General features: G+C 39.3%; 1 pseudogene; it reads left to right on the forward strand.

Annotated features, from left to right (window-relative positions):
* The window catches only part of LOC127543118 (sorting nexin-4-like), a 105337-nt pseudogene extending 87060 nt beyond the window's left edge, over nt 1-18277 (forward strand).
* Nucleotides 18278-18480: the final 203 nt, after the last annotated feature.

Raw genomic sequence — 18480 nt, forward strand, 5'->3', positions numbered from 1 at the left:
GGGTGAAACAGCAAATTATAGACACAATTAATAATTTCACTCAAGATAATGACAACGATGAGACATCATATCAAAATTTATGGGATGCAGCCAAAGCAGTAATAAGGGGAAATTTTATATCCTTAGAGGCTTACTTGAATAAAATAGAAAAAGAGAAGATCAATGAATTGGGCCTGGAACTTAAAAAGTTAGAAAAAGACCAAATTAAAAACCCCCAATCAATTACTAAACTTGAAATTCTAAAATTAAAAGGAGAAATTAATAATATAGAAAGTAAAAAAACTATTGAACTAATAAATAAAACTAAGAGTTGGTTTTATGAAAAAAACAATAAAATCGATAAACCTTTGGTAAATCTGATTAGAAAAAGGAGAGAGGGAAATCAAATTAGCAGGCTTAAAAATGAAAAAGGAGAACTTTCCACAGATGAAGAGGAAATTAAAGAAATAATAAGGGGTTACTTTGCCCAACTTTATGCCAATAAATTGGATAACCTAAGCGAAATGGATGACTACCTCCAAAAATATAGGCTTCCCAGATTATCAGAGGAGGAAGTAAATTGCTTAAATAGTCCCATTTCAGAAAAAGAAATAGAACAAGCTATTAATCAACTCCCTAAAAATAAAATCCTCAGGACCAGATGGATTTACATGTGAATTCTACCAAACATTCAAAGAACAATTAGCCCCAATGCTTTATAAACTATTTGAAAAAATAGGGAATGAAGGAGTCCTACCAAACTCCTTTTATGACACAGACATGGTGCTGATACCTAAACCAGGTAGGTTGAAAACAGAGAAAGAAAATTATAGACCAATCTCCCTAATGAATATTGATGGTAAAATCTTAAATAAGATATTAGCAAAAAGACTACAGAAAATCATCCCCAGGATAATACATCATGATCAAGTAGGATTTATACCAGGAATGCAGGGGTGGTTCAATATTAGGAAAACTATCAGTATAATTGGCCACATTAATAATCAAATTAACAAAAACCATATGATCATCTCAATAGATGCAGAAAAAGCATTTGATAAAATCCAATATCCATTCCTATTAAAAACTCTTGAGAGTATAGGAATAAATGGACTTTTCTTTAAAATAATCAGTAGCGTCTATTTAAAACCAGCAGTAAGCATCATATATAATGGGGACAAACTGCAACCATTCCCAATAAGATCAGGAGTAAAACAAGGGTGCCCACTATCACCGTTACTATTTAATATTGTATTAGAAATGCTAGCTTTGGCAATAAGAGTTGAGAAAGAGATTAAAGGAATAAGAATAGGCAATGAGGAAACCAAATTATCACTCTTTGCTGATGATATGATGGTATACTTAGAGAACCCCTGAGACTCTCCCAAAAAGTTATAAGAAACAATCCACACCTTCAGCAAAGTTGCAGGATATAAAATAAACCCACATAAGTCATCAGCATTCTTATATATCACTAACAAAACCCAACAGTTAGAGTTACAAAGAGAAATTCCATTTAAAGTAACTACTGATTGTATAAAATATTTAGGAATCTATCTGCCAAGGGAAAATCAGAAACTTTATGAGTAAAACAACAAAACACTTTACACACAAATTAAGTCTGATCTAACCAACTGGAAAAATATTAAATGCTCTTGGATTGGGTGAGCAAATATAATAAAGATGACAATACTACCTAAATTAATCTATTTATTTAGCACTATACCAATCAGACTCCTCAAAAACTACTTTGATGAACTAGAAAAAATAACAACAAAGTTCATATGGAAAAACAAGAGGTCAAGAATTTCAAGGGAATTAATGAAAAAAAATCAAATGAAGGTGGCCTAGCTGTACCAGATCTAAAATTATATTATAAAGCAGCAGTTACTAAAACCATCTGGTATTGGCTAAGAAATAGACTAGTTGATCAATGGAATAGGTTAGGTTCAAAGGACAAAACAGCCAATAACTTTAATAATATAGTGTTTGACAAACCCAAAGACACCAGTTTCTGGGATAAGAATGCATTATTTGACAAAAATTGCTGGGAAAATTGGAAATTAGTATGGCAGAAACTAGGCATTGACCCACACTTAACACTGTACACCAAGATAAGATCAAAATGGGTTCATGACCTAGGCATAAAGAATGACATTATAAATAAATTGGAAGAGCATAGGATAGTTTACCTCTCAGACCTATGGAAGAGGGAGGAATTTATGACCAAAGAAGAACTAGAGATCACTATTGACCACAACATAGAAAATTTTGATTATATCAAACTGAAAAGTTTTTGTACAAACAAAACAAATGCAGACAAGATTAGAAGGGAAACAATAAACTGGGAAAACATTTTTACAATCAAAGGTTCTGATAAAGGCCTCATTTCCAAAATATATAGAGAATTGACTCTAATTTATAAGAAATCAAACCATTCTCCAATTGATAAATGGTCAAAGGATATGAAAAGACAATTCTCAGATGAAGAAATTGAAACTATTTATAGACATATGAAAATATGCTCCAAATCATTATTAATCAGAGAAATGCAAATTAAGACAACTCTGAGATACCACTACACACCTGTCAGATTGGCTAGAATGACAGGGAAAGATAATGTGGAATGTTGGAGGGGATGTGGGAAAACAGGGACACTGATACATTGTTGGTGGAATTGTGAACACATCCAGCCATTCTGGAGAGCAATCTGGAATTATGCTCAAAAAGTTATCAAACTGTGCATACCCTTTGATCCAGCAGTGTTTCTACTGGGCTTATACCCCAAAGAGATACTAAAGAAAGGAAAGGGACCCGTATGTGCCAAAATGTTTGTGGCAGCCCTGTTTGTAGTGGCTAGAAGCTGGAAAATGAAAGGATGCCCATCCATTGGAGAATGGTTGAGTAAATTGTGGTATATGAATGTTATGGAATATTATTGTTCTGTAAGAAATGACCAGCAGGATGAATACAGAGAGGACTGGCGAGACTTACATGAACTGATGCTAAGTGAAACGAGCAGAACCAGGAGATCATTATATATCTCAACAACGATACTGTTTGAGGATATATTCTGATGGAAGTGGATCTCTTCGATAAAAAGAGTTAATTCAGATCAAAGATGGACAGAAGCAGCTACACCCAAAGAAAGAACACTGGGAAATGAATATAAACTGCTTGCATTTTTGTTTTTCTTCCCGGGTTATTTCTACCTTCTGAATTCAATTCTCCCTGTGCAACAAGAAAACTGTTCAGTTCTGCACACATATATTGTATCTAGGATATACTGTAACCTATTCAACATATAAAGGACTGCTTGCCATCTAGGGGAGGGGGTGAAGGGAGGGAGGGGAAAAATCGGAACAGAAGTGAATGCAAGGGATAATGCTGTAAAAAAAATTACCCTGGCATGGATTCTATCAATAAAAAGTTATTAAAAAAAGAAATGGTTTCAATTTCTTCATCTGAAAATTGTCTGTTCATATCTTTTGACCATTCATCAATTAGAGAATGGTTTGAATTCTTATAAATTTTACTCAGTTAAATATGTTAAAGTATAAGTTAAATACAATATAACTATACATGTCCAAACAGTTATTTTGCTGTGCAAAAAGAATCAGACTTTGAAATAGTTGTACAAAACCTTTTTAATTTAATATAATCAAAATTACCTACTTACTGTTCAATAATGAGCTCCAGTTCTTCTTTGGTCACAAATTCCTTTCTTCTCCACAGATCTGAGAGGTAAACTCTCCTTTCTTCTCATTTGCTTATAATATCACTCTTTTTGCAAATCATGAACCCATTCTGACCTTATCTTTGCATGTGATGTTAGGTATGGGTCAATGCCTAGTTTCTGCCATACTAGTTTCCAATTTTCCCAACAGTTTTTTGTCAAATAGTGAATTCTTATCCCCAAAGTTGGGGTCTTTGGGTTTGTCAAACACTAGATTGCTATAGTTATTGACTATTTTGTGCTGTGAACCTAACCTATTGCACTGATCAACTACTCTTAGCCAGTACCAAATAACAATGTATACCATATCAACAAACTTGTAAATTTAAAAACAATTTTGAAAGACTAAAAAACTATGATCAGTGCAATGACCAACCAGTGTGTTGTTTAGTCATTTTTTTAGTCAAGTCCAACTCTTTATGACCCCATTTGAAATTTTCTGGTCAAAGATACTGAAGTGGTTTGTAATTTCCTCCTGCAGCTCATTTTACAAATGAAGAAAGTGAGGCAAACTGAGGCAAGTGACTTGCCCAGGATCACACAGCTAGGAAGTATCTGAGGTCAGATTTGAACTCAGGAAGTTGAGTCTTCTTGATTCCAGGACTGGAACTCTATCCACCGCAGTACGACCTGGCTGCCCAATGGCCAATCTGAGGATCCATGATGAAGCATGCTCTCCAACTCCTGACAGAGAGGTAAGGGACTCAGGGTGCAGAAGGAGATCTATTATTTGGACATGATCAATATGTTTCTTCCTTGGCAATGCACATTTGACACAGAGATTTTGGTTTGTTTAGTTTTACTGGAGGGGAGAGATGAGGACAGAGAAACTAGATTTTTTATAATTCACAAAAACTTCATTAGGAAAAAAAGTAGTGTTTCACTTTAATCTTAAAGGAGACTACAGACTCTAAGAAGGGGAGATGAGGAAGAAAACATATTCCATGCATGGAGGACAGGCAGTGCAAATATGTGGAGGTAGGAGTTAGTCTCCCCTCTAAGAAATAGTGGGAAGGCCATTTTGCCTGGACCATAGTGTCCAGGAAAACGAGACTAGAAAAGTAGGTTGGGGCCAGCTTATAAAAGGCTTGAGTACCAGACAGAGGAGTTAACAGTTGTTCCTTGAAAGGAAGTTCTTTTTTCATTTTCTCCCTTGTATCCCTCCAGCCCTAGGATATGTCATATGGTAGTAAATTAATAAATGGTTTTTGATTGATTAGAGTAAAAACATCTGGGTCCAAGTCTAGATGATAATTTGTTAGATGTATGACTTTGGGCATGTAACTTGGGATCTCTGTGAGCCTCAGTTTCCTCATCTGTAAAATGGGAACACTACTTACACTACCTAACACAAAGGAAGAGTGCTGCAGTGGGTAGAATGCCGGTTCTAGGATCACAAGACTCATCTTCCTGAGTTCAAATCTGGCCTCAGACACTTACTGGCAAGTCATTTTAATTTTGTTTGCCTCAGTATTCTTATCTGCCAAATGAGATGGAAAAGGAACCAGCAAACTCCTTTAGTGTCTTTGCCAAGAAAACCCTAAATAGGATCATAAAGAGATGGGAGTGACTGAAACATGACTGAATAAGGAAAGACCATAAACGAATGGGTAAAAATCCGATGAGTGAATGTGTGTAAGGTGTTTTTAAACTACAAAATGCTTTTTGAATGTGAGCTGTTATTCTCCCAGTGCTGTATTTACTGACTTGGCTGGATCTGCAGCTGTGCAGATGTGGCTGGATAGGCAACACATATAGACAGGACATGACATCCTCGACCAGCTGGGACGCTGCAGCTGTTGACCTGGATTAGGAGCTATCGTACATCCCCCCTCGGAGATCTTCTGAAGATGGTACTCCTTTAATTGTTGGAGGAAATCACTTTTACCTCCTAGAGGTCTAGGCTGTTGGCCACAGTCTTAGCTGATAATTTATTAAAAATATCAACTCGTTCTGATCATTGTGAATAGTGGCCTGTGGCCTGGCCTCCAGCAGGAGGAACCCCTCCTCCTCAGCCTTTGCTCATCCCACTCCTATTTGCTGTGACGAATGGGGCAGGAAAAGGGCTCAGGGTTAGCAAAAGGGAGGATGAAGAGGCAAGCTGGAGATAGTGACCAAGCTTCCGTGACCAAAAGAGGATTTGAAAAGAACCAAAGAAACAGAAAAGGGCAAGCACAGGGAGTAAAAAAAAGCAAGGAGGAAATTGTTGGAGGCAAGAAGCCTAGCTCCTTGTGCTGTAGCCTATCCTATAGCCTCTGTTCATGATACAGATGCCAAGAGAGGTAAACCGAGGCAGGTGAGCCGAGCCAGGCCGGTGAGCCAGCAAGCCAGAAAGGGGCAGGAGCACAGGTCTCAGCCAGGGAACAAAGTACAGGGACAAGTAACTGGGAAATGTAGTGTTGACTTGGATTCCAAGTTCCCTCAGCTGAGTGGATGTTGATCCTTTGGAAGCCATGAGTGGAACGGAATTGGAATTCCCACAGGCAAGTCTAAGTCTAAGCACTTGAATTGCATCTCTGGAGCTTCCTGGTTTCTGGCACACCTGGTTAAGGGCTACCTGGGTCCTGGGGCAGGGCTGGGGGTTGGAAGTGCTGCAAGTCCCCAATCCAAATGGTCATTATTTTAATATGTAACTGACCAGGTGAGCAAGCCAGGCCAAGAGACCAATTTCCCCTGAGCTTGAGGCTCTTGCTGTATGTGCCCGAAGAACTCTCTACTTCTCCTTTCATGTGGGCAGCTCATCTGGCAACTCTGAAGCATGGCTTTCTCTTCCAAATCAATATGTAAAAAAGGATGGCTTGGGTTTCCTTGTTTAACTTCCTTCATGGCAAATGACTTGTGTCATACCAATTCTCCTCTTCTCTCTCCCTCCCCCTTCTCCTCTCCTCCTCCTCCTCCTCCTTCTCCTCCTCTTCCTTTTTCTTCTTCTTCTTCCTCCTCCTTCTCTTCCTCCTCCTTTTCTCCTCTCCTCTTCTTTCCTCTCCTTTTCTTCTCTCTTCTTCCTCTCCTCTCCTCTCCTCTCCTCTCCTCTCCTCTCCTCTCTTCTCCTCTCCTCTCCTCTCCTCTTCTCTCTCTCTAATCTTCCCATTTCTTCCCCTCTCTTCTGCGTTCCTGTCCTGTCCTCTCCCCTTTTCTCCTGTCTCTTCCTGCCCCCTCCCTCTTCTCTGCTCTTCTTTCCCTGACCTCCTTTCCCCCTCCCCTCTCCTTCTCTTCTCCTTTCTTCTACCCCCTTCCTGTTTTCTCTCACAAGCTCTCAGCACTATTAAATGTCTGGCTCTCAAAGTCTCTATCCAGTATTCACTGGTGCAAAAAAAATCACATTGAGTTTACAAAACTTGATAATTTAGAACATTTTTTGAGCCATCTCCACCCCTCCTCAATCTCCCTGCATAATTTAAGTAAGCCTGGCACAATTTTGATAGCTAGCTAATTGGAATATGGTTTCAAATGCATAACAGGAAAACCCAAAATAACTATTACAGAGATAGCAAGTCTACTGTTAGTCTCTAAGTCTGCAAATAGGAAGCATTTTCTCTCCCCTTGCCCAATTCTCCAGTAGGGATGGACAAAAGTGGAAAGCAGATAATTGTATATGAGCATGGAGTGGATTGTCATCGGTCTCCTCTATAAGAAGCCCGGTAGCAGCCCAACACCCATCTCTTCCTGTCCAATGGGCCCTAGTAGACTTTTTTGAACTGCCCTTTTCTATTATCCCAATGTCCCCAGTGCACAGCTCAGGTTATCTTCGCTACACGGGGGGAAAGCACTGGTAATCACCACTCAGTTCAACTTGTCATTGGAACAGTTCAGCATCAGGACCTTGGCCAGAGCCTGAGCCAATCTCACATCATTGCCATTGTCCACTCTCTTTCAGGTCAAAGTCCACTTACTGCCTTGGTAGGGAAAATGTTGTAACTCTTCTAAAACCGAAGAGAACCAGGCAAAAAGCTCTATTATTTCTTCTAAACAATAGACCTCTAATCCTTGCTGGTCTCTGGGAAAAGTTTTACACAAGGATTTGATTTCTTATGCTTCCACTATATGCCTCAAGAACTATGTACAGTTAAATTATCTTTGGGCCATCAACTCTATTATGCTATTCCAGTAGGATTCTTTTTTCTTTCTTTTCTTTTTTTTTTTTTTTTTTTTTTTTTTTTTTTTTTTTTTTTTTTGCTGAGGCAATTGGGGATTAAATGACTTGCCCAGAGTCACACAGCTAGGAACTATTAAGTGTCTGAGGCTGGATTTGAACTCAGGTCCTTCTGATATCAGGGCCAGTGCTTTATCTACTGAGCCATTTAGCTGCCTTCCAATAGGATTTCATCAAAATGCAACATGAAGGGAAAAGGACAGAATTTCCCTTGTAGGTGTGGCCCAAACCAAGAGACCGATTAGATAAACCCACACAGACCCAACCACTCCATCACCATTACCGTCCACAAGACGTGTGGGTATAGAGCTTGGGGATAGAGATGGCAAGTTCTTTGAGGAGTATAAGGAGTCTGGCATTTTTTCTTGAAAGCTCCATGCTATTGGATAGAGTGCTCAATCACACCAGCACAAATAGGGAATGCTAATCCCTGACTCTTAGGAACAAATAAGCCCAAGCAATATCCATATATATTTCTTTTCTTTTTTCCTTTTTTAAAAAATTAAAGCTTTTAATTTACAAAACATATGCATGGGTAATTTTTCAGTATTGACCCTTGCAAAGCCTTCTGTTCCAACTTTTCCCCTCCTTCCCCCCACCCTCTCTTCTAGATGGCAGGCAATCCAATACACGTTAAATATGTTAAAATATATGTTAAATCCAATATGTGGATACATATTTATACAGTGATCTTGCTGTCTCAGTAGGGAAAATGTTGTAACTCTTCCTGTGCACAAGAAAAATCAGATCAAGAAGGAAAAAAAAAACTGCTAAAGAAAACAAAATGCAAGCAAACAACAACAGAGAGAATGAGAATGCCATGTTGTGGTCCACACTCAGTTCCCACAGTCCTCTCTCTGGGTGTAGCTGACTCTTTTCATCACTGAACAATTGGAACTGGTTTGAACTACCTCCTTGTTGAAGAGAGCCATGTCCATCAGAATTGATCATCGTACAGTCTTGTTGTTGCCATGTATAATAATCTCCTGGTTCTGCTTATTTCAGTTAGCATCAGCTCTGTCCTGTTTATTTATTTATTTATTTATTTATTTATTTATTTATTTATTTATTTATTTATTTATTTATTTATTTATTTAAACCTGTAATATGGGGGAGCAGTGGCCTGGTCCACCCCAGTGGCCACTTTGGAGACTTTGGTCAGTGGATACTTTGGAGACCTCAGTTCTCACTTTTTAGCTGTGTTGATACTGGACAAATGACTGGGCAAATCTCTGAGTTTCAGTTTCCTCCTCTATGAAATGAGGATTAATAGGATTATAGATTTACAACTGGAGATTTAGAATTGCTCCTTAGAATCTGGAGATGAATCTTAAAATCCTCAGAACTGTATGTCTTCAGGCTCCTTCTAGTTCTCATCCTAAGTTCTTTATTTCTAACATAAACTAACAAAATGCTTAACAAAAAATCCAACACACTTTCATCAATATCTTAATCCCATTAATCCCACTGATTCTAGGAGAAGGTTTGGGAGTGGAATACATGGTTCACAAGATCTTCACACCTCCTGAAAGTCGTCCATGGATAGAAACTGATAACTGCTGCCGTATTCCCTAGAATATGAGCATGATAACACTCCCACCAGGAGGTCAGCAATAAGTAATTATGGGCTAGCTAGAAAGAATGATCACTTGGTCATTGAATTAATTTACTGAGTACAATTAACTCTCCATCAGCATCCAGGGCTGCAAGGTACCTGAGAATGAAGAGGTGGAGAAGTTCTATAAAGAACTCACTAAGACACCCCCAAATTAGGTCAAAATATATACTTCAATACAGAAGTAAACACAGATGAGGACAGTGCAAAACATGGTTCAGAAGTAAGAAATGAGGAAGACTAAATATTTTAGATCACATAAAAGCCTTGACTCTATGAATACCTTCTTCAAGAAAATCATTTGGAGGATGCTAAACACAGTGAACATCAAATAACATCATAAAAATGAAAGGTGTATACCTTCCAAATGGGGGAGGGGGGAAGGAGGGGAAAATTTGGAACAAAAAGTTTTGCAAGGGTCAATGTTGGAAAAATTACCCATGCATATGCTTTGTAAATAAAAAGATTTAATTTTAAAAAATAGTAAAGTGCAAACCAGACTGTGAAAAAAAAGAAAGGTGTAGGTTAACATGAAGCAAAGTGTTATCGTTGATTTGAGTCATTCCTGAACCATTTGTCTATCTACCATCTGCCCTCTGATATATTAGAGGGAAGGCCAAAATTTTAAAGCTTGAAAAAGAATGAAAATGAGAAAAAAAATAATGGTATGCAATTAAAACAACTTCAACTTGACTTGAGTAAGCTATTGACATTGAAAATGAAAATAATGGGTGGAGGAAAGGACATTGCTGTACTTTTGTATAGATCTGACTAAGGTGAGTCAATTGTTATTGTGGAAAAACCACAAGAGACTAAAAAAGTCCTTCAGTCAGAAAACCCTCGAGCCACTTGGTAAGCAGAGAGACATGGTAGCCAAAGGCAAGATCAGTTTGGAATATAAATCCATTCTTAGAATATTATGGAGAAGGGCAGAGGAAGATTATGGGCTACATCACTCCATAAAATAGTGAGAAGCAGTGGAATGAAAAACAAATTTAGAAAGAGCTTGGCAATTAACCTGATTAAGTGATCCCAAGGATATAGAAGGAGGAAAATGGAAGGAGGACAAGATACAGATGAAAGATGGAAAAGATCTGTAAAGAAGTTTTTATGATAAATTCTTTTCACCACCAAGGACAGTGGAGCTACCACATTTGGAGTCCAATATCACAATCCCGGAAGTGTTCTTTGAGGAGGTAAAATGTTCTTTTAGAATAGAAATGAGAAAAGCAGCTGGATTCAACCAAGTGTATCAGAGGAAGTGCATGCTGGATATGGTGCAGTTTTTTTCAGAGCATTGAGGAATCCACTCTCAAGAAATCTAAAAGAAATAAAAATACATAATATATGGAGGAAAAATCTTATTTTTACAGAATTGAGATAATGGAGAGAACACCAAACTGTACGCCTACCTTTCCATCTATGTAATATTTTATGAAAATAATTGGCACATATGTCAAATGACATTCTTGACGAAAGCATTAGTAATGAACGGACAGGCTTTGACAAATCTGTATTCTACAGTAGATCACATTTTAATAATGTAGATAACAAAATTGGCTGAAGATTTAAAAAATATAAGATCCCACTGTATAAAAAAGCATTTGATTCAGGCAGAACAAAATGCCACCTTAAAGACTCTCCTCCAAAAAAGTATCTTCCTTACAGATGTCCAAATCCTATTAAGATCACCTGAAAGATATAACAGAGATGACCTTATATGATGAGTGTCTAATTACTTGCATCAAGTGAAGCATGAAACAGGGAGTCGTGTGCTTGCCAAATAGGTTCACCACTGTCATGGAGGAGATCCAATAAAATCCAAAATCTCCTCTAGACAGTGAAGTTTTCCAGATGTTCCTATTCATAGATGTCATTGTGCTGATTGCATCAAGCCCTGGAACACTACAAAGTCTCATAAATGAGATCCACAATCACTCAAATGATTTTTGACTTAATTGTCTACACAGGAAAAACCAAGCAGATGATAAATGCCTACTGTCGAGACTATAATATGAAGTTGGATGGACAAACCATAGAGCAATCCATCAGCAATATATCTTGGTTATTCACAACACATGAGGCCAGCTGGGCCTAGCATTGAAGAGGAGGAGGAGGAGGAAGGGGAAGAGAAGGAGAGGGAGGGGAAGGAGAAGGAGAGTAGGCTGCATTGCCTTTGGGAATTTCCTAAATTCTTTGACGCCAAACTTCTTTATGAAGCAAACATTTTTATGTTTGCCATCCTTCCAGTGCTGTTATATGGTTGAGAATCAATATTGCAACCTCTTAACAATTGAAACTGAGGCTCACTCAAGGGGCAATGGAGGGGTTGCATAGTAAGTGTGATCAGGCTGTGACATGTACCCAGTAAGAAATTATTCTGAGAAATGATATAAAGGCAAAACAAACACATGATTGAAAAGGAAGATGGGCTAGTCATATAGTATGAGTGGAGAGCTTGTATGTTCTGTTTGTATCCTTTTGGTATTATGTAAACACGGGGAAGATTCCCATGTAGTAGAAGTAATAGTAGAAGTAGAAGTAGTAGTAGTAGTAGTAGTAGTAGTAGTAGTGATGGTGGTGGTGGTGGTGGTAGTAGTAGTAGTAGTAATAGTGGTAGTGGTGGTAGTAGTAGTAGTAGTAATAGTAGTGGTAGTAGTAGTAGTAATAATAGTAGTGGTAGTAATAGTAGTAGTTTGTCTTTCCTTTTTGGAGAAGACCAATGACGATGGAAGAAGACTGGAAAAGTGGGAAGGTTATACATACATACATATATATATTGTTTTAGAAATCAAAGGGAGGATATATTATATATATATATATATATATATATATATATATATATATATATAATATATATATATATATATATATATATTTGATCTTGGAGGTAATGGGGAGCCACCAGAATTTACTGAATTCCATATTTAGATCTGCAGTTTGTGATGATAGAATAGAGTTGGGGAGTGGGGAGGGTCTCAAGGCAGAGAGACCAATCGGCAGGCTATTGCAATAGTCTAGGCATGAGATGATGAGAAGCGAAATCAGAGTGGTGGTGGGGTCAGAAGAGGAAAGAGGGCATGAATGAGAAGTATTATGAAGATACAGTTGAGAAGATGTGGCAAGTGATTGTGGGAAGTGAGAGCTGAGGAGTTGAGCATAGGATGTGATCACAAGTAACTGGGAGAATGCTGGTGGCCTCCTCAATAGAAACAGTGAAATTCAGAAGAGGAGAAGCTTTATTGGGGAAGATAATGAGTTCAATTTTAGACACATCAACCTAAATATGTTTATGGAACATCCAGTTTTAGATGTCCAATACACAGTTGGAGGATGAAAGACTGGAGATCAGGACAGACATTGGAGCTGGATAAATTGATCTGAAAACCTTTATCATAGAGATGATATTTTCATCTGTGGGAGTTGATGAGATCACCAAATGTAACAGTACAGAGAGAGAAGAAAAGAAGGGGCCTTGGGGCCTACTTTGTGGACATCTTGCTCTCTTCCCTGCCACATGTATAATGAGTGCTCTTCTTCTTTGCTCCACCTTTTGCTCTTGCTCAGGGGAACAATGATCAAATCAATGCTTCCTTTGCTACTGAAAGAGGTGTGACTTTGGCTCTATTCGCCAGCCCTGTGACAGCTGGGAACATAATGCCCTTTCCTCACTACCTACTCCCTATATCTGTCATCTCCCCTAATTAGAATCTAAGTTCTTTTTAGGGCAGGGACAGTCTCATTTTTCTCTCGGTATCTCTAACAGCAGTGAACTGCTTGGCAAATAGTAGGGAGTTAATAACTGCATGTTGATTGATTGATAGAGGTATGTTGACTTGAACCGAGTGCTAATGGGTACCGTCTTGATCTTTCCAGTCACCACAAACGTCCCCTAGCAAACCACTTCTGGCTGTTGAAGTGACCCTTGGAGTTTAACCTCTTAACATACTTGGAGACTATGAGGATTTATGGGAGACTTTCAGAAGGACTGTTTCTCGGTAAATCCCATCCTCATGGATTAAGGTAAATAAAGGGGGTGCCCCCAAATTTCATGACATTTAAAGAGCAGTTTGAAGAAGGGGTCTATCTGTGTCTTTCCACCACCATCCCCACCTTGATATTACTGTCTCTCAAGAGGCTGGGAGAGTCGAAGCCACAGAATGACAGGTAAGCATCAAGAGTGGGCGAGATCTGAGTGCTGTTCCTCGGTATAGGCACTGTCTCCATGCCTTTTTATCCTCTGTGATTACTCCACTCAAATCCCAATCCTTCATCACTTTGCAAGGCCATCCCTGTAGAATACCTACAAGTTCAGGCTTTCCAAAGGACTACCTCTTGTGTCCAAGGACCAGCGAGGTCAAGCACAGAGTGATTTGTCATCAGTTAGCTTCCAGATAATCTTTTTTTTTTTTTTGGCTACAGTGGCCTACAGGAGCAGCTGAAGGTTAAATGAAATCATGGGCTGAAGTTGTTCTTCACTCTCTGTCATCCACAACACCTGGGGAGAACTCAGGATATTAATGTCATTGCCAAATTAGGCCTCCGTGGGGTGTATAATCTGCTAAGCAATATTTGTGGGGATGTGTGGAAAATGCCCTTTTGTACACAACATTTGGACCGGTCTTTCTAACTCAAACCGTCTCTGCTCATTTCCACATTTAGCCAGTGAAGTTTTGGCAGACCTGACTCAAAATGTAGTAGCTTATCGTGATGACATTTTGATTTTTTTTTTAAACTAAGGGCTTAACTAACACACGCAAGAGACGGAGAGCATTCTGGAGCAGTTGCTGGTCCGTGGTCTCGGCGGCAAGGTCACAAGATGTGAATTTCCCAACCTTGTCTTTTCCTGGACGCGTGTTGGAATCCAAGAGATTGTCATGGACCTTGTTATTTAATGACCATAAATAACAATTCAGCATGAAAAGGTCGTTGAGGGCGTGCAAAATCATTTTGCTATGAAGACTCTCAATTGCATTACTGATGACCCATGTGGGTCAAACATGTGTGATATTGTGCACCAGAGTACCAGCAGTGCTGACATAGCATGTGGCCTGGGAGAAAGAGGCAAAGGAGGCCTACTGCAGTACCACGCAGGGAACAGGTAAACCGTGAAGCATCATGGTCTGATGAGAGACTGCCAGATTTAGTATCAATCCATTTGGGTTCAAATCTTGGTCTTCTCGTGTGACTTTGGACAGATTGCTTTACTAGTCTGGCTCTTGGTTTCTTCTTTTATACACCAAGGGGTATATGCACCAATATAAGACCCCCCGAGTGGAAATCAATCAAGCTACTCCTCCCCACTCCACATAAAGAAAGTGACTAAAGGCTAGAAACTGTTTCCTTAACCAGATGAAAACAGGTCTCATAGGTTTTGATCAACTGGAACAATAATATTGCACGGCTGAGGAAATTTGGTAACACCCCGTGGGCCCTGAATAAAATCAGAGAACTAGAGGAAGCTAGTTCAAAACTAGAGAGATCTGCAGGGAAGAGACAGCCTCTCAACTAAACCCCTGAGAAGGAGTCTATGCAGAAGAGGAAAATAACTGAGAGGGTCTCAGTCTCTGCCTCAATTTACTCCCTCCCCCACAAAAGGAGGATTTTGTGAAATTTGGAGGAAGAACCAGAGGTCTTCCAATCTTGCCATCGGTGTTCTAGCAACACCCCAGGAACAGCTGATGGCAGTGTCTGCATCAAAAGCCAAAGACAGAATGGATAATTCTCAAAATTCAAGGTTCTCAAAAAGGCCCATGGAAGAACTACACCATAGTAAATGAGGCCTCCAAAAAAAGGATTTAAAGGAGCTAGAAAGATGGTTTTCTACCAATTGTGCTTATTGTACCACTTTAGGAAATACCCCTCTTTAAAACAAATGGATTCTGCCTAATTGATAATTGATTGACAGTCATGTCAGGAAGCACATTGATTGGTTGGGCTTGTGCACCATAGAATTAGAAAAAGATCCTTCCATTCCTTAAGTGCTCTAGACCCCTAAAGGGACATAGATGCGTTGTTCTGGGGATCCAGCTCCCCAATAGGAATAGTAGTTTAGGGAAACAACTAGATGTGCTACAGTGAGATGACCCATAAAGACTCTTTCTGTTCTAAAGATTCTTCTCTGAGCCACACAACTAACTGGCGGAGTGAATAGGTTTCTAAACTTGGAGTCTGGAGGTGCTGAGTTCGAATTGTGCCTCAGATATTTACTAGCTCTAATGTGCCTCTGGACAACTATCTCTCAGCTTGTTTCCTCAACTGGGCATAATTGGACATAATAGCACCTTCCTCATGGAGTTGTTGGGAGAGATATTCATTATGATTATTAAGTCAGTTATCACTGATCTGCTGCAGTTTTAAGGATGTTGCCCATAGCCATGGATTACTTCTTCAAATCATGTCACCTATTTCCAGCTCCCAGCTTGCCAATGGCCCCATAGATAACCTCATTTGTGATTTTTTTTTTTTTTTGCTGAGGCAATTGGGGTTAAGTGACTTGCCCAGGGTCAGACAGCCAGGAAGTGTTAAGTGTCTGAGAGCAGATTTGAACTCAGGTCCTCCTGACTTCAGGGCTGGTACTCTATCCACTGTGCCACCTAGCTGTCTTTTTTTGAAGAAATTGTCTGTATCCTCTGTCAGACAATGGACATGTTTTTGGTCTGGCTAGCAAAAGCTATTCTGGAGATAGATCTCACCTGCGTCAATATACTCCTCTAAAGCCAACGGACAATGGGAAGAGCCAGTGGGAAACAGGAGGCCATTTCAATGATTAATTCACTTCACGCATGCAGAAACACTAGTCCTTCTACCAGCCCATGGCTAAGTGTACAGAGAACCAGAGAATCCCAGATTTAGAATTGGAAAGTTCAGATAATTTTCTGTTTTGAGCAGCAGTTTTTACTTCTGTTAAGCCAAAATCTTCCTCCCTTTAATTTCACAGGTTCAGAGGACTTTGAACTGTCAAAAACCTGAGCAATGCCCTAATGTGACCTTGACATTTTACAAATGAGGGCAGTCTACTTAGTTCTGACATGGACAGTTGCTTCCTTAATATCAGATGAGTAAGGCAAGTTGACTCTGTCCCTATGGAACAGGGAGCACTCAAGCTGCTACTGGGACTTCTAGCATCTGGGGATCCTGGACACCAATTTAGTAAAGGCTGGAAATGAGGAAGTGGCCAGGAAAGGAAGTGGGGCTGAGAGCAGGCTTGCAGACTCCAGGAATACCATGATGCTTGTAGGCTTCTGGGACGCCATGATGCTCACAGGCTGTGGGGACGCCATGATGACAGAATGTAGTTTTGTGGTCAAAGAAAATAAAAATTACTGTTTCAAAAGCAGAAAAAAAAAATGTTGGGAAGAAATGTTATGAACATACAAGAAGCTTTCCCTAATGGGACAAAATCAGTTGAACATTATGCGATGGCCATTGTTCTTACAGGTTCTCTTTGGAGATAGTGGAGCACATTTGAATTATTTAGAAACTACATCCTAGTTCACTATCCTCACATTGCCGTCCCAGCTCTGCTTGACAAGAAGGCAGAATTCATTTGGAGATAAACTCTCTGCAGACGACACGGGTGGTGAGTTTGTGGAAAGATGAAGAATTGATTTGGAAAACTTTTTTTTTAGAGTGACTTTACATTTTCTCCTTTCTGAAGACAAAATCTTCTCTTTGTTTTTAACGCAGGAATGAAACAGAGCTCCAACTAAAGACAGACTCCAGGTTAAAAGCTCTTAATGAAACATTTAGAGTGAAAAACCCAGACAAAAGATTACTAAGCTAAAACACTCTAGTGATGAACTACAGCCTGTCATTCCACATCTTCTTTGAATAAGAGCCAGAATGGCAGACTGACTCTATGAGTCTATAAAGCTCGTGGAAATTATGGAAGAGTTTTCGGTGAGTGGAGTGCCATAGAAACAGAAATGGAAGGACTGCAGAGTACAGGACATCATATGGATGTATGAACAACTCCTATTTGTGATATTTCAGACCAGGGCTTCTCAAACTTATTCCACTCATGACCCTTTTTTGCCCCAGAAATTTTAACATGACCCTGGATATACAGATATATAAGATATATCTATGATAGGAAAATACATCATAATTCACAACTCCTACATTTAATTATAAGACCCCACATGGGGTCACAAACCACAGTTTAAGAAGGTAGGTTTTAGAAGAAAAGCATTATGCAGATCAACTAAAGAAAGGTCTTTTCTATTTGAGTGGTCTGGAGGAAACATGAACTAATGCAGCATAATTTGAAGATGGCTGCTCAGGATCTGCCAACAGTGTGCGGGCAGCTAGGTGGTGCAGTGGATAGAGCACCAACCCTGAAGTCAGGAGGACCTGAGCTCAAATGTGGCCTTAGACACTTAACACTTCCTAGTTGCGTGACCCTGGGCAAGTCACTTAACCCCAAATGTCTCACAAAAACAGAACAAAACAAAAAATAAAACGAACAGTGTGAAGAACTCACCACAGGAACTGTGAGAACACTCTCCCTATAAAGAATGACTACTGAACCGTCTGGTCAAGAAACCACAGAGCAAAGAAAAGCCAGAATAAAGGTACTAGAGGAACAAATAAATGAAGGAGAACAGCAGAAGTTACAAATCTGGAAGGCAGAGAATTTGTGAAAGCTGCTTGGGCAGATGTCCAATGCTTCAAAGAGCAAAAGCACCATGATTTAAAGAAGGCTCTGATAAGCTACATCCCTATGCTTCCCAGTATGTCCAAAAAGGGAATTCAAGGGTGGACCAATGTTAAGGAATACTTCAATAATATGTAATCCTAGAAATGAATGCTCTTCAATCAAGGACTCCAGAACAGAAGCACATGCACCGAGTGACATTCGAGTGGCTACCTAATATACATAATAATTTACAATTTAATCATTTGTGTAAATACAATGTTCTTTATGCTGACTCTTGTTAGAATATCACAAAAAGTGAGATTTTTTTTCAGGAAGATTAACAACTTAATATTTCAAAT

Source organism: Antechinus flavipes, chromosome X, assembly GCF_016432865.1.
Source record: "Antechinus flavipes isolate AdamAnt ecotype Samford, QLD, Australia chromosome X, AdamAnt_v2, whole genome shotgun sequence".
NCBI classification, from domain to species: domain Eukaryota; kingdom Metazoa; phylum Chordata; class Mammalia; order Dasyuromorphia; family Dasyuridae; genus Antechinus; species Antechinus flavipes.